This window comes from Aquarana catesbeiana, linkage group LG11 (assembly GCF_042186555.1).
Source record: "Aquarana catesbeiana isolate 2022-GZ linkage group LG11, ASM4218655v1, whole genome shotgun sequence".
Lineage (NCBI taxonomy): Eukaryota > Metazoa > Chordata > Amphibia > Anura > Ranidae > Aquarana > Aquarana catesbeiana.
Genome location: NC_133334.1, coordinates 83,390,174 through 83,407,452, shown reverse-complemented (window position 1 = coordinate 83,407,452; position 17,279 = coordinate 83,390,174). Strand labels below are relative to the sequence as shown.

Below are 17,279 nucleotides of genomic sequence, written 5' to 3'. Positions count from 1 at the left end.
ATATTGGCCGCCAAAAATAATTGAAAATAGAGTTATCAGTTATCAGAGCTATCAGTAGTTATCATAGAAGAAAAAAGGTGCCGATAATGCATGCTGCTCCCTATTGATTTCAATGCACAATCGCATCCCATTGACTTCAATATAAACACACCCCCTGTTGACCTTTTGTGCAAAATCGCGTCCCATTGACTTCAATGCAGAATCACGTCCCATTGACTTCAATGCAAAATTCTGTCCCCATTGACTTCAATGCAAAAACACCCCCTATTGACTTCAATGCAAAATCGCTTCCCATTAACTTCAGTGCAAAAACGGGCGGGCACATTTAATTACATTTTAAGAATTTTGAAAAAAACTGTCCATTTCGGTTTTGGTTTTCGGCCAGGTGTATCCTGAATTTTCAGTTTCAGTGCACCACTACATTATAATGCTTGCCAATACATATAAATGCAATGCAACATACATAAAAATGCATACAAATACGTGTTACTGCATACCGCACACGCATTTTCCGTGTGTTGTAGTGCATTTTTATGTGCAGTATGGTGTGAAGAGACCCTTAGTCTAGGTTCTGTGTATTTGCTGTGGTGGACCATGAATGGGGAAACGCAGGGAAAAGCCCCCCCGACCCTTTTCTGAGACTTCAGCCATGCAGAAACTGCATAGTGCTTTGGCACCGTGTGGTTCCATGTCTTTCCACGCATGGGAAAACGTGCTTTATTTTCAGATGCATGGGAGTGCTATTAGGTATTTATGGCACCCTGCTTGTCTGCTGAACAGCAGTGCGTTTTGGCTGCAGGTGCGATTTACACACATTCCCGCACCCACAATAATGTGAACCTATGAGTCCTGCCGGCATATCTGCCTGTCCATTTCTAACATAGGCCTCTTTTACCTTACATAGCCTGCTCTTTTAATCACAGCCGCATATAAACAGATTACCTTTAATCTGATTACAATTAGTGCTCCTGAAGATTAGCCCTGCATTAGGGCCCGTTCACACCCCCTGCATTGTGCTGTGCTGCTCCACGTGGACCCTAATACCAGAACACTTGTTGGGGGGGGGGGGGGGATTGTATTTTGCCTCCTCCTGTGAATGAAAACGTATCAGAACCATGCGTTTTGATGCATGTCAGGTGCGTTTAGCATGTGTCAGTGCATACTGTTCCAGGTGGTGTGAATGCCCTCATTTCTCTCTCACTGGACTATATAGGTATGAATAGGGACAGTCACTTTCCCAAATATATTTGCAGCTTGTGTATGACGTATAGAAGAGTGAAGTGTGTGTGTGGTATAGAAGAGTGCAGTGTGTGTGTGGTATAGAAGAGTGCAGTGTGTGTGTGGTATAGAAGAGTGCAGTGTGTGTGTGGTATAGAAGAGTGCAGTGTGTGTGTGGTATAGAAGAGTGCAGTGTGTGTGTGGTATAGAAGAGTGCAGTGTGTGTGTGGTATAGAAGAGTGCAGTGTGTGTGTGGTATAGAAGAGTGCAGTGTGTGTGTGGTATAGAAGAGTGCAGTGTGTGTGTCGTATAGAAGAGTGCAGTGTGTGTGTCGTATAGAAGAGTGCAGTGTGTGTGTCGTATAGAAGAGTGCAGTGTGTGTGTCGTATAGAAGAGCGCAGTGTGTGTGTCGTATAGAAGAGCGCAGTGTGTGTGTCGTATAGAAGAGCGCAGTGTGTATGACGTATAGAAGAGTGCAGTGTGTGTGTGGTATAGAAGAGTGCAGTGTGTGTGTGGTATAGAAGAGTGCAGTGTGTGTGTGGTATAGAAGAGTGCAGTGTGTGTGTGGTATAGAAGAGTGCAGTGTGTGTGTGGTATAGAAGAGTGCAGTGTGTGTGTGGTATAGAAGAGTGCAGTGTGTGTGTGGTATAGAAGAGTGCAGTGTGTGTGTGGTATAGAAGAGTGCAGTGTGTGTGACGTATAGAAGAGTGCAGTGTGTGTGACGTATAGAAGAGTGCAGTGTGTGTGTGTGGTATAGAAGAGTGCAGTGTGTGTGTGGTATAGAAGAGTGCAGTGTGTGTGTGGTATAGAAGAGTGCAGTGTGTGTGTGGTATAGAAGAGTGCAGTGTGTGTGTCGTATAGAAGAGTGCAGTGTGTGTGTCGTATAGAAGAGTGCAGTGTGTGTGTCGTATAGAAGAGTGCAGTGTGTGTGTGGTATAGAAGAGTGCAGTGTGTGTGTGGTATAGAAGAGTGCAGTGTGTGTGTCGTATAGAAGAGCGCAGTGTGTGTGTGGTATAGAAGAGTGCAGTGTGTGTGTCGTATAGAAGAGTGCAGTGTGTATGACGTATAGAAGAGCGCAGTGTGTGTGTCGTATAGAAGAGCGCAGTGTGTATGACGTATAGAAGAGCGCAGTGTGTGTGTCGTATAGAAGAGCGCAGTGTGTATGACGTATAGAAGAGTGCAGTGTGTGTGTCGTATAGAAGAGTGCAGTGTGTATGACGTATAGAAGAGTGCAGTGTGTGTGTTGTATAGAAGAGCGCAGTGTCATGTCTCGGGAAGTCATCCATGGGTGAGTATATCTCTTCCCAGCCATGGATCTATCTATGGTTGTCCTAAGCCATGCTTACCTTGTATAATCTCTTCCTTTAATTACAGATCGACATAAACAGATTATCTGAGATCTTATTACATTTACAATTACTACATGTGAAGATAAGCCCTGCTTAAGTCCAGGCAGATATACAAGAAGCACATGAATGCAGCCCTGTATACAATAATGTATTAGGAAATGTGTTTTTAAATGCAAGCAGTGTAAATATCTGAATCGGAGGTGGTATCAGCCTTTTGCAGTCCCTGTACAGCAGAGCTAAGATTGTAATAAGGAAAAGCAGCAGAGGAAGCCAATCAGCTGTGCTTGCTGACAGGAGGAGAGAGCAGAGTGACCACGAGATGAGATCATCAGTGTGCTGCTTCTCCTTTCACTGTCCAGTAAGATTGGAGGAAGGACAAAACCTGTAAATGTTACTTAACTGCAGCCGAGACAAAGCAGGCGTACTTTTCTGCCAGACAGGGCTGTGCTATGTGACAAAACTGTGTAAATCTCAGGACCGGATGGGCAGAAATGGAAATCGGTTGGCAGCTCAGACAGCTTCCTTAGGCTTCATTTACATTTGACGTTTGAGGGTCTCAGACATACTCACTGCCCGCGATCCCATATGGCACTGCAATCGTAAAATGCATATTCAGGAGTCATTCATTTTTAATGGCACCTAAACGCAGTGTGCTTTTGCCACAATCATCGCACGGCAATCGTGGAAAACTGCAGGGAGCTTGTCGCCCAAAAGAAGCACCTGATCCTTTTTGGGCAACAAGCTTGCATGTTGCGGTTTGCTGCTATTGCCCCATGATTAAGGCTGGGTTTGCCCGCATTCCAATTCGCATGTCAGGAGATTGTGACCGGCTCTCTATGGAGCCGCTTTACACATCTCCAGAGCGGCTCTGGTGCAAATTACACAGGAGTCCTGTGCGTTTTGTGGTCCGTTTTCAGGTCCGAATTCAGCCAAAAAGTCGGACTGAAATTGGATCTGAACTGGTGAACGGGGAGGCACCCCACCCCTGCTGTCAGCCACACCGGGGGAACCCAGCCTTATTGTGTGATAATCGTGTCATTGAAAATGAGTGGCGTCTGAACGTGCATTTTGAGATTGCAGTGCGATTTGGGATTGTGGGCAGAATCGTATTGTTTCTGCCCGAGATCCCAAAACTAGAGATGCACCAAAACTCCAGTGGCCACAACGTATCAGCTGAAAATGGTGTTATCAGCATTTTGCCGATAAGAGAAAAAAGTGCCAATATTGGCGTGAAAAATTCATGCAGTTTTGCTGCGATTTCACCCTCATTTTACTGCCCTTATGGTGTGCTTTTCATAGGTCATGTGACTCAAAAACGTAACACGGGTGTGTTATTGATGCGTTCTTGCTGCATTTTCAATGTGTTTTTGCTGCGTTTTTTTTAACTGACCATAAATGCAACAAGCAGTATTTTTAACACCACAACGGAAGCGCAATGGACTGGTGTGAAGACATACATAGAATTTAAAGGGATACATTTTTCTTGAGTTTTTTTTTTTGCGCTAAAGGTTCCAATAATGGGCGACATTGAATTCATATTCATTTAAATTTATGATATTAATTAAAAAATGGAATATAATAAAAAAATATATATATATTTTATATTTATATATATATATATATATATATATATATATATATATATATATATATATATATATATATATATATATAATATAAAATATATTTTTTTTTAGATATATATCTATATTTTTTTTTTTTAAACGGTAATTTTCAGTTTTCAGTGCATTTTCGGTTTTTGCACCAAAATCTCAATTCGGTGCACCTCTACCCAAAACGCCAAATGTTTTTGGAGACTAAGCCCCCATTCACACAGGTGTCTATGCAAGTCGCACCTGAAATCGCAAAAAAGACTGCAGAAAGTTATTTTTCAAATCGGTGCAGCACTGCAAAGTCGACATCACACTGATTTGAACAGTTCCATTGCCAACAGTAGGCTGCGACTTGTCATGCGATTTTATCTGTCAAATCGCATGACAAGTTGCACCGGTGTGAACGCAGGCTTATACTGTATGTGTTTAGCTGTTTGCCTGGAGTTCATGCAATGCCCACGCCACTTGCTGAAATCTCATGTCTTTCAGTGTGCCTCACTCATAAGGGATGCAGACAATGTCTGTGCTTAATCAAGGAGAGACGATCAATAATGGTGTCCATGCAGAAGTATTGACATTTGAGACGGGTGGGCCTCATTTACCAAAGTGTCTTAGGAATAATTGCCTAAACTTGCATTGCTTACAGCAGCCAATTACATTTATCTTTAATTGTCTGGGTAGAATCTGATTGGATGCTGGCAGCACTACAGACTGTTCAAGACAAGTTATTTTTCCACACTGTGATAAACAAGAAATGCTGCCTGAAATGTGCACTGTCTGTGTCGCTTTTCCTGTCATTCTGTGATATTCATTGGAAGAATGACTTTACTGGGTTGGATTTTACAGTCCATTGGAAATCATTGTAGCACATTCACATCATTTGGACCCGGCACAGATTTCTTATCCAGCTGACCAATTTTGCACCAGGATCATTTGCATGTCATGACGCTCCTCTAGTCATAGTGCTGAAGGTTGCCCATCCTGATCTTTCCACATGAATGTTTTCCGGAACGAACGGACAATTGGAGTTAAATGGCTTGTAATGAGGCAGGCTATGCTTTTTTACTGCATTTATTTTTAGGAAAAGGCGAGCTTTGCCATTCGCTGCTTTCACAACTCGTGTTTACATATTTACATCTATTGTGTTTTTAACATTTTGTAAAAGTTCGGTGATCGGAGTAAGCCCTCGTTCACATTGGAACGACCTGTCATGCAATTTGACAGGTCAGATCGCATGACAAGTCGCACCTTATTGTCTGCAATGGCATTGTTCAAATCAGTGCAACGCCAACTTTGCGGTGCCCCATTGATTTGAAAAATCAAAAGATGTAATATATTGCAGTTTAGCAGTCCTTAGCTGTGGTGGTGGTTTGCTTTATTCAGGCTTTATTGCATTTATTTTCAGCTGTGTAACACCCTTCCTGTCCTGGACTGACAACACTCACTGATTCTACTATATCTATGATGGAGCAGTGTTGTCACCCTAGGCTGCTTTTCTGATTTCTGACTGTTTGCTTTTTGGAATTGGACCATTGATGTCCAACTAGGAGGAGTACAACTGAGGGAATCAATAGAGGAGAAGGATCTGGGTGTTCTGGTAGATCATAAGCTTAAAGGGTAAGTTCACCTTTACAGAAAATCTGTAAGGTGAATTTACACTGTTTCAAACACAACGTTTTGGGGAAAAAATACAATGTAATTAATTTAAATAAAAAAACAGTAAAGTTAACCCAATTTTTTTTGTATAATATGAAAGATGATGTTACCCTGCAAAAATCGTGAGAGAATCATGATCTTTATTCTAAGCAAAAAAATCGTGATTCTCCTTTTAGCCAGAATCGTGCAGCTCTAATAGGAGGCATTCCAATCAGAACCTGCCTAGCCCGTCCTGTCAGCGGGGGAGAAGAAGAGAGAAAGCCGCGGGGATTTCAAATCCCCGGACCGGTGACGTGGTGACCCTGTGTCTCCTAGCGGGTGATCGCCGACCTCAGGTACAGCGGGACTGGGGGGGGGATGGGGAACGGTGTCCAGTGTAAGTTCACCCTACAGATTTTCTGTAAAGGTGAACTTACACTTTAATAATAACATGCAATGCCAAGCTGCAGTTTCCAAAGCCAGCAAAGTCCTTTCTTGTATTATGAGAGTTGTGGATGAGAGAGAGAGAGATATCATTTCCCCCTGTACAAATCATTAGTAAGATCTCATCTGGAAAATGCAGTTCAGTGTTGGGCACCAGTTCTCAAAAAGGATATCGGGGAGCTGGAGAAAGTGCAGAGAAGGGCAATCAAACTGATAAGAGGCATGGGAAAGCTCAGCTTTGAGGAAAGATTAGAGGAACTGAATCTATTCCCTCTTGAGAAGAGGAGAATAAGGGGGGATATGATCAACATGTTCAAATATATAAGGGGTCCATATAGTGAACTTGGTGTTGAGTTATTTATTTAAGGTCATCACAGAGGACAAGGGGGCACTCTTTATGTCTGGAGGAGAAGAGCTTTTTATCTCCAAATACAGAAAGGCTTCTTTACAGTAAGAGCTGTGAAAATGTGGAATAGACTCCCTCCAGAGGTGGTTCTGGCCAGCTCAGTAGATTGCTTTACAAAAAGGCCTGGATTCTTTCCTACATAATATAATATAACTGGATACTAACATTTATAGGTATAGTTGATCCAGGGAATATCGGATTGCCTCTTGGGGGATCAGGAACTATTTTATTTTGCCCACTGGAGCAAACTAGATCATGCAATTATTGTTTTTTTGCCTTCCCCTGCAGGTATAGGATTGTATACAGTATATGTAGGTTTTCTATCTGTGTGTGTGTTTTTTTTTTTTCTCCCCCTCTGTGGCTTGAACTGGATGTTTTTTTTCCAACCGAACTATGTATATACAGTGGATATAAAAACTCTACACACCCCTGCTAAAATGTCAGGTTTCTGTGCTGTAAACAATTGAGACAAAGATAAATAATTTCAGAACTTTTTACACCTTTTAATGTGACCTATAAACTGTACAACTCAGTTGAAAAACAAAGTGAAATCTCTTAGGATGGGGAATTTAAAATAAAAAATAAATAAATAATGGGGTTCCATAAGTGTGCACACCCTCTTATAACTGGGGATGTAGCTGTGTTCAGAATTAAGCAATCACATTCAAACTCATGTTGAATAGTCAGTACACATCTGCCATCATTTAACGTGCCTCTTATTAACCCCAAATAAAGTTCAGCTGTTCTAGTAGGTCTTTCCTGACATTTTGCTAGTTGCATCCTACAGCAAAAGCCATGGTCCGCAGAGAGCTTCCAAAGCATCAGAGGGATCTCATTGTTAAATGTTATCAGTCAGGAGAAGGGTACAACAGAGTTTCCAAGGCATTAGATATACCATGGAACGCAGTGAAGTCAGTCATCATCAAGTGGAGGATATATGGCACAAGAGTGACATTACCAAGAACTGGACGTCCCTCCAAAATTGGTGAAAAGACGAGAAAAAAACTGTTTAGGGAGGCTGCCAAGAGACCTACAGCAACATTAAGGGCACCTTCACACTGAGGCGGGCAGGCGTCGCCGGTAAAGTGCCGCTATTTTTAAAAATAGCGGCGCTTTACCATAGTTTCTGCAGCGCTTTTCGCCCGCTAACGGGACACTTTTAACCCCCTGCTAACGGCCGAAAAAGGGTTAAAAGCGCCTGCAAAGTACCGCTTCAGTGGCGCTTTGCCGGCGCTGCCCATTGATTTCAATGGGCAGAGGTGCTTTAGGAGCAGTGTATACAGCGCTCCTAAAGTGCATCAAAGATGCTGCTTGCAGAACTTTTTTAGCGTCCTGCCAGCGCACCGCTCCAGTGTGAAAGCAGTCAGGTTTTCACACTGGAGTGTGTGGAGAGGCGCTCTACTGGTGCTTTACAGGCGCTATTTTGAGCGCTATAACGCCTGTAAAGCACCTCAGTGTGAAAGTAGCTTAAAGGAGCTGCAGGAATATCTGGCAAGTATTGGCTGTGTGGTACATATGAAGAACACGGGAGATTGTTGTCACATGTCTGGGCTTTGGGGTAGAGTGGAAAGACGGAAGCCTTTTCTTATGAAGAAAAACATCCAAGCCCGGCTAAATTTTGCAAAAACACATCTGAAGTCTCCCAAAAGCATACAGTCTGATGAAACCAAGGTTTAAAGTGTTTGTTAACTCAAAAAAAAAAAAAAAATGTTGATTTCCTGGTCCCTCAAAGCAGATTAAACAGCACAGCGCTTGTGCTGTGTAATCTGCCCCCCCCCCCCTAAACTGTAAACCTGACCACCGTGGTCTGACTGCGTCACTTCGTCATACGCTGGTATTCCCTCTGCTCTCTCCCCTCCTTCCTGCCTGTCAGCTTGTGTCTGTGTTTCTGCGCCCCCCCCCCCCCCCCTCCGCCGCTATTAGTAAAATTTTAAATTATAAATGCACACTGCCAGCCCCTCTATTATATCCTGGCGTACCACGCTTTGGTAGTCTCTCTTTATAAAAACGAGTGCTGTAAATACCAGTTTAGTGCGATCTTCAGGCAGGTCACGTGACTCTCGGACGGTTTCCAGGGCTACTACAAGAGAGGCTGAGGGGCCATGTGATCCCCGGCTGACGCCAGAGGGAGATCACGCCTCCTGCAGAAGCAATCCATCGGATGTATACAGCAGCCGCAAGTCATGTGACCGGCCTGAAGATCGTTGTAAATCGGTATTTACAGCACTCGTTTTTATAAAAGACTAATGAAGTGTGCTCTGCCAGTCTCTAATAGAGGGTCTGGCAGTGCTTCTTCTTTTATATGGCTTAACAAACACTTACATTTTTTGGCCATAATTCCAAAAGATATGTTTGGCGCAAAATCACCAAAAGAACACCATACCCACTGTGAAGCACGGTGGTGGCAGCATCATGCTTTGGGGCTGTTTTACTTCAGCTGAAACGGGGTCCTTAGTCAAGGTAGAGGCAATTATGAACAGTTCCAAATACCAGTCAGTACTGGCACAAAACCTTCAGGCTTCTGCTAGAAAGCTGAACATAAAGAGGAACTTCATCTTTCAGCATGACAACGACCCAAAGCATACATTCAAATCAACAAAGGAATGGCTTCTTAAACCATTAAGATTAAAGTTTTGGAATGGCCACAGCCAGAGACCAGACCTGAATCCGATTGAAAATCTGTGGGGTGATCTGAAGAGGGCCGTGCACAGGAGATGCCCTCGTAATCTGACAGATTTGGAGTGTTTTTGCAAAGAAGAGTGGGCAAATATTGCTAAGTCAAGATGTGCCATGCTGATAGACTCATACCCAAAAAGACTGAGCGCTGTAATAAAATCAAAAGGTGCTTCAATAAAGTATTATTTTAAGGGTGTGCACACTTATGCAACCATTTTATTTTATTTTTTTATTTTTACTTCTCTCGACCAAAAATACTTCAGTTTGTGGTTCAACTGATATGTACAGTTTATAGGTCACATTAAAGGTGGAAAAAGTTCTGAAATGATTTATCTTTGTCTCATTTTTTTACATCACAGAAACCTGACATTTTAACAGGGGTGTGTAGACTTTTTATATCCACTGTATGTCATAGCCGTATTTGCATGTGAAGTTGTCATGAGAGGAATGTGAGGGTTGCCCTTTCTGATCTCTTCTTATGAAAAATGTTTGTTGCCTGACTCATACAGACCGCTGTGGTTCAATACTTAAAGGGGTTGTAAAGATGTTTTTTTTTTTTTTTTTTAAATAACAAACATGTTATACTTACCTTCACTGTGCAGCTCGTTCTGCACAGAGTGGCCCCGAACCTCGTCTTCTGGGGTCCCTCGGCGGCTGTTTCAGCTCCTCCCCGCAAGCATTTACCACCTTCATGCGAGCTCCCTCGCACGGTGGTGAGTGCTTGCGGGCGCGCTCCCGTGATACAGCCGGCGGCTATAGCCGCTCGCTGTATCACTCGGCCCCGCCCCCCGGCGCGCCGCGTCATCGGATGTGATTGACAGCAGGGCGAGCCAATGGCAGCGCTGCTTTCAATCCATCCACTGCAGCCAATCAGCGACCAGGCTGAGCTGCAATGAAGCTGACGAGGACGAGGAGCGAAGATTCGAGGCGTCAGGTAAGTAAAACGGGGGGGCTGGGGGCGGCGGTACTGTCAAAAGTTTTTTCACCTTAATGCATAGAATGCATTAAGGTGAAAAAATTTTTACCTTTACAACCCCTTTAACCACTTAGGGACAGAGCCTCTTTCTGAAATTTGTTGTTTACAAGTTAAAAACAGTTTTTTGCTAGAAAATTACTTTACATTATCCTTTTTATTTTCTAACACCCTAGAGAATAAAATGGCGGTCGTTGCAATACTTTCTGTCACACCGTATTTGCACAGCGGTCTTACAAGCGCACTTTTTTTTGGAAAAAATACACTTTTTTGAATAAAAAAATAAGACAACAGTAAAGTTAGCCCAATTTTTTTTTTATATTGTGAAAGATAATGTTATGCCTAATAAATTGATACCCAACATATCATGCTTCAAAATTGCGCCCGCTCGTGGAATGGCAACAAACTTTTACCCTTGAAAATCTCCATAGGCGACGTTTAAAAAATTCTACAGGTTGCATGTTTTAAGTTACGGAGGAAATCCAGGGCTAGAATTATTGCTCTCACTCTACCAATCGCGGCAATACCTCACGTGTGGTTTAAACACCGTTTTCGCATGTGGGCGCTACTCACGTATGCTTTCGGTTCTGCATGCGAGCTTGTCGGGACGGGGTTTTTTTTTTTTTTCATTTGTTTTTTACCTTTTTATTTTTTATTTTTACACTGTTTAAAAAAAAAAAAAAAATTGTCACTTTTATTCCTATTACAAGGAATATAAACATCCCTTGTAATAGAAAAAAGCATGACAGGACCTCTTAAATATGAGATCTGGGGTCAAAAAGACCTGAGATGTCATATTTACACTAAAATTCAATAAAAAAAAAAAAATGTCATTTAAAAAAAATGATTTAAAAAAAAAATGGCCCTTTAAGAGCTGTGGGCGGAAGTGACGTTTTGACGTCGCTTCCGCCCAGCAATTGTATGGAGACGGGTGGGGGCCATCTTCCCCTCACTCGTCTCCATACCCAGCTACTGACAGGATGCGATCGCCTCCGCTGCTGCCGACGGCTCCGGTAAGCGGCGGAGGGCATCGGATCCTGGCGGGAGGAGGGGCCTCTCCCGCCACCGATAAAAGTGATCTCGCGGTGAATCTGCCTCAGAGACCACTTTTATCTTGTACCGGACCGCCGGCCGAACACAGGGATACCGGGCTGCCATAACAAAGATATCCTCCTTCAAACAGCCACCATGTAACGTCGGTTTAAGTGGTTAAAAGTGTATCTAACCCTTTGAGCAAAAAGTCATAGTATTGCATCTTTCCAGTCCTGCCATTGAGGCATGCCCTGTCCTAGGGAGACAACCTTACCGAGCAACATTGTCACCCTAGAAAAAGGAGTGTGTTAGGACTACATAACGCTCTCTCTCTTTTCTCTCTCTCTCTTCTCCATAACAGGGGGAGGTGTTTTGTAGTCCACTGAGATAGCAGAGCACAATGCTAACTGATAACAGTCCCGAGGCAGAGAGTACAGGAAGTTTTCAGCTTCAAGATTTCTGGCTGGATGATCATGCACATGTTGAACAGATATAAAAAATATTTTAATGGTATATTTAATATGCCAAAAGGGAGCAAATAAGATACATTGCTTGTTGGAATTTACATACACGTGTCACTGACCGGGAAAAATACACAGAAAAGAACTTCAGACTCTCCTTTGACTTATCATTTGGGCCTTCTTGCTTTGAGTCAGTGTCTCGGGAATCATTGAAGCTATCTTTAAGGATATGCATGCTTTAAATCAAAGTGCACATATCCTCTCTTGCCCTCCCAAAGTACCCTACTTCCCCTTCATAGATGCTTACTTACCTCCATTCCTCTGGCCATAACCTCCCCCTGTGTTTACAACTTTTCCTGAAAATCTTGGAGCTAGTCTTGTCCAGGCAGTAGATCCTCATAGATTTCTATGGGTCTTTCTTCTGAGCTCCTTTGGCCTCAGGAGTCATTTATGGGCATGAGGTCTGCACAAAAAAATGGGATGGTTGTGGGATGGCAGTATATATGCATTGGGGGTGGGGCAAAATGGCTGAGTACACTTTGTACATGCACTTTGTCAGCCAGGAAATTAACATTCTCTGCCCCCATCTTTCCCTCAGGGCACGTTTACTTTTAACCAGTTCCCGACCGTCTCATGCAGATATACTTCGCCAGAATGGCTCCCCTGGGTGAAATCCCGTACGTGTATGTCCTTCCCTTTTTCGGCCACCAGAGGGCGCGCGCCCCGCTGTGCGTGGCCGGTGGCACGATCGCTGCCGGCCACGCATGATCGCGTGCACGAGCACCAGCATGGGGATTTGTGTGTGTAAACACACACATCCCTGTGCTGTCAGGGAAGAGGAGCCATATCGTTTGTTCCTACTAAGGAGGAAAAACGATATGTCTCTTCTCCTAGTCAATCCTATCCCCATACAGTTAGAACACACTGAGGGAACACACAATTAACCCCTTGATCGCCCCCTAGTGTTAGCCCCTTCCCTGCCAGTGATATTTACACAGTGATCAGTACATTTTTATAGCACTGATCGCTGTATTAATGCCAATGGTCCCAAAAAAGAGTCATAAGTCTCCAATCTGTCCGTCGCAATGTCGCAGGAAAAAAATCGCTAAAAATCACAGATCACCGCTATTACTAGTAAAAAAAATAAATAAATAAATAAAATCTTTCCCATAGTTTGCAAGACACTATAACTTTGCACAAACCAATCAATATATGCTTATTGTGATTATTTTTTTTAACCAGAAATATGTAGAAGAATATATATTGGCCTAAACTGATGAAGAAATTTGTGTTTAAAAAAAAAATTGGGGATATATACTATAGCAAAAATTTAAAAATATTGTTTTTTCAAAATTGTCGCTCTTTTTTTGTTTAAAAAGCAAAAAATAAAAACCGCAGAGGTGATCAAATACCACCAAAAGAAAGCTCTATTTGTGGGAACAAAAAAGGACGCAAATTTCGTTTGAGTACAGCGTCGAACGACCACATAATTGTCAGTTAAAGCGACGCAGTGCCAAATTGTAAAAAGTGCTCTGGTCAGGAAGTGGGTAAAATCTTCCGGGGCTGAAGTAGTTAAAGCCCAACTACTCAGGGATGGAAAAAAAAAAAAACATTGCAGTGGGGCTTTCCTCTTCTGTCCTACGCCTTAGGCCCAGGGGTAGGCAACCTTTGAGAGATGGAGATCTACCTGGACAACATTGAAGAGATCAAAGATCACTGGGGTGCAACGCTCCTCCTTTCTTTTTTTCTTTAAGACATTAGCAAGCCCCCAATAAAAAATAAAGACGGCATGAATAAAACCTAGAAAAATCTACTAAAATGAATGTCGACTAAAACAAATTTTTAATTTTAATCGCAAAGATACAATTGAAAAAGGGCATCGTCACTAAAATATATGACTATTTAATTGGCCAACTCCAGGGAAAGTCTACCTGTCAAACTAGACAGGGACAGGCACCCCAGATGTTTTGGAACGACATTTCCCATGATGCTCATGCACTCTGCAGTGTAGATGAGCATCATGGGAAATGTAGTTCCAAAACATATGGGGTGCCAAGGTTCATCATCACTGACCTAGGAGATCTAACAGAGGAACAATGACAAAATATTTTGGAACAAGTACAATCAGTATCAGTTTCACCCCAGCAAACTTTAACACAATTATACATACGGTAATTCATAGGGTGTATAGGACCCCAGTTAAATTGCATTACTGGGGTAGACAAGATACATCTGAGTGTCCTCGGTGTAGGAGAACCTCAGCTGACCTAATACATATGCTATGGAAATGTCCCAAAAAGGTACTGGTAAAAAATAATTGATCCTGTCAGACATCCCAAGTCTTCCGCAAGGTGCGGGAGCCTCCCGCATTTTGGGGGCGGCTCCCGGACACCTGCAAGTGCTGCCGATATCCCGGCTGCGGGGCTGATCCTGGATGGTCCCCTGGTTCACAGTCAGGGATGATCGGTGCAGCAGGAGGGACAGCTGTGAACACCGATCTCCCTGTATAGCTGACATCCGCTTCTCCTTCTCTCCCTCCCGCGGCTGTCAGCTAAAAAGCTAAACAGGGAGATTGGTGATCACAGCTGTCCCTCCTGCTGCACCGATCATCCCTGACTGTTCCCTGTATCCTCCTCCTCCAGCTCCCCTCTGTGTCCATTCTTCTATGGCTCCCCTCCTTGTCCTTCACCCCCTCCCCCCTTCTTCTCAGGCTCCCTGTTCTCCTCCTCCTCCGCACCCCTCGTCCCCCGCAGCCGGCTTTTCTCCTCTCCCGCCAGCTGCTGTGGGGATCTGTCAGGATGGTGAGCGGAGGAAGGGACCGGTCATTTACCAGCCTCTGCCTTTTATGAATTGGACACAGTGAGGAGATCCCTCTTGTGTACTGTGAAAACTGAGCAGAGTACCTGTGTGTTATTCTGCTCAGTTTATGAATAGACAGGAGCCGCTGTCTCAGAGAAAGATAGGTGGTGTATGTGTGTTGGCCTCTTGGTTTGTTCACTATTTTTTGTTTTATTTTATTTATTTATTTTTAATGTGTATTTAGTTATTTTTGTTCTAAATGCTGTAAACTAAAATTGGTGTTAATAAAATTATGAATTGGGACTAAAACACATTTATCATGTCTGGGGAGTAATTGGCCACCCCCACAAGCAGAACATCTGGTACTGCAGGCTGATTTTCTCTACTAATTTCAGGCCTGGCTATCTACTCTGATTTTTGGCCAGTGTAAGTAGTATGTAGGGCTGCACCCAGGGCTCAGTAGTATGTAGAGCAGTGTACAGAGGTCAGTAGTATGTAGAGCAGTGTACAGAGGTCAGTAGGATGTAGGGCAAGGTACAGAGGTCAGTAGTATGTAGGGCAAGGTACAGAGGTCAGTAGTATGTAGGGCAGGAATCAGGAGGGCAAGGTACTGGGGTATCAGAAGGGCATGGTGCAGGGGAGGTCAGGAGGGCAGGTTACCGGGGGGTCAGGACCGCTGGAGTGTCAAGAGGGCATGGTATTGGGGGGGATCAGGAGGGCTGGGGGTGTCAGGAGGGCAGGATGCTGAGGGTCAGGAGGGCTGGGGTGTTAGGAGGACACAGATTTTTTTTAATGCAGAGTGGAATAGGGAAGGTGCAGTGGCAAACCCACATGTCTTGGCTCTGATCCCTGCCAGCAATCCTATGTCGTCTTCTCATCTGGCATCACCCACAAGCCTCTTGGATCAGGGAGGAGGGTAAGTGGGGATAAGCCCAGAGGGGGAAAAGCTTGGCATGTTCAGAGAAGAGCCTGAACCCGCCCGAGCTATTCTGGAGGCTTTTCCCGCAACGCAGCCGCACGTAATCAAGGGGCGGGGGCTGCCTGTGCAACCTAGGATTGGGTGAGCGTGTGCCTGCGTTGCTCTGGAGCTCTCAGTAGAAGATAGGGTCAGCAACACTGGGACATGTTTGTGAGCTACCTGTCGGCAGTTGACAGGTAGCTTGTGATCGACAGGTTGTCGACCCCTGCCTTAGGCTGCACACGGTCCCTCAGTGTCATCACAAGTAATGCAGGGCTATTAGCATGGGAAAAGGTAAGTGTGCATCCTGAGAGTGCCTTTGAGGGGAAGCTGATGGAGGGAGCCTGCCAGAGTTGGGAATAAGGTAAGTATTATGCCAGATCTTTACAACCTCGGAGATCCACACTACAAAGAACAGAAGCAACGAGCAGGGGTCCTGGGAGGGCAGTGCAAAGCAGGTGTACCCAGACTGGGAGTCATACGCTGTTACACAACAAGATTGCCATAATAGCTTAATTAGGCCAAAATTTGAGCTGTGGGTGGCCCTGCAAGCAACACTCGGCATGACGAAAGTCTTTGTAAGAAGACCTAGTTGAAATAGAGAGGAGTGCAGCTATATGGTAGATGATGTTCAATGTGGGAAAATGTAAAGTAATGCATTTGGGTACTAAAAATACAAATGTAAGTTACTCGCTAGGGGGGAAACCACGGGGGAAATCCAGGATTGAAAAGGATCTGGGATTCCTAGTAGGCTCAGCAATAACATGCAATGCCAAGCTGCAGCAAGCAAGACAAGCTTACTATAAGCATGCAATAATAAGGGAATTTACTCAAGCGAAAAACTGTAATTCTACCGCTTTGTAAAACTCTGGTTCGGCCACATCTTGAGTGTTTTCCATCCAGTTCTGGTCACCAGCCCTCAGGAGGGATGTACTGGAACTGAAAAGAGTCAAGGGAAGGGCAACAAAGCTAATGAGGGTACCAGAGGACTTTGGTTATGAAGGACTGCAAACATTGAATCTATTCCTCCTGCAGAAGTGAGGCAAGGGGATATGATAGCGATTTTACACATATTTAAATGGGGACTCTAGCAATGGGAAGAAACTTTTTAATCTTAGGACTCTAAAAATTTGGACGAGAAACAGTTCCATCTTCAACTGCAACTGGGGATGTGAAACCCCCGTCCACAGTTGGTGGTGTCAGTGGGGTGTTTAGAGGAGTTCAAATAACTTAACAAAGTACAGGAATATTCAAAACCGTAGACCTACACACACTCTCAGGGTGAACTGGATGGACCAGTATCTTTATTCAACCCGAACAACTATGTAAAAAGTAGTTTAAAATATCAACTGGACAAAAGTTGGCCAAACAGTGACTCCAAAATATCACATGCAATTAATCTTTGGCAGTACCATTGTATTAAGGTCAACCACAGGTTTTGAGTTTGCTTAAATAAAATACCCGGCATTGGAAATTCCTCCATCTATTCTGTTTAGCTTGTGACTGACCAGCCTAAAGCTCCACTTGCCGGCTGAATTGAAGATTTCATAATATTCATACAGCGGGTAAAATAAGTATTGAATACGTCACCATTTTTCTAGGTAAATACAGTGCATTCGGAAGGTATTCGCAATGCTTCACTTTTTCCACATTTTGTTATCGTATAGCCTTATTCCCAAATGGATTAAATTCATTATTTTCCACAAAATTCTACA

The 17,279-nt window shown here is 43.7% G+C and overlaps 1 protein-coding gene across 1 annotated transcript in view; it reads left to right on the top strand.

The window, feature by feature from the left end:
- Positions 1-17,279, top strand: part of DAGLA (diacylglycerol lipase alpha) — a 132,317-nt gene that overhangs the window by 13,293 nt on the left and 101,745 nt on the right. The window lies entirely within an intron of this gene.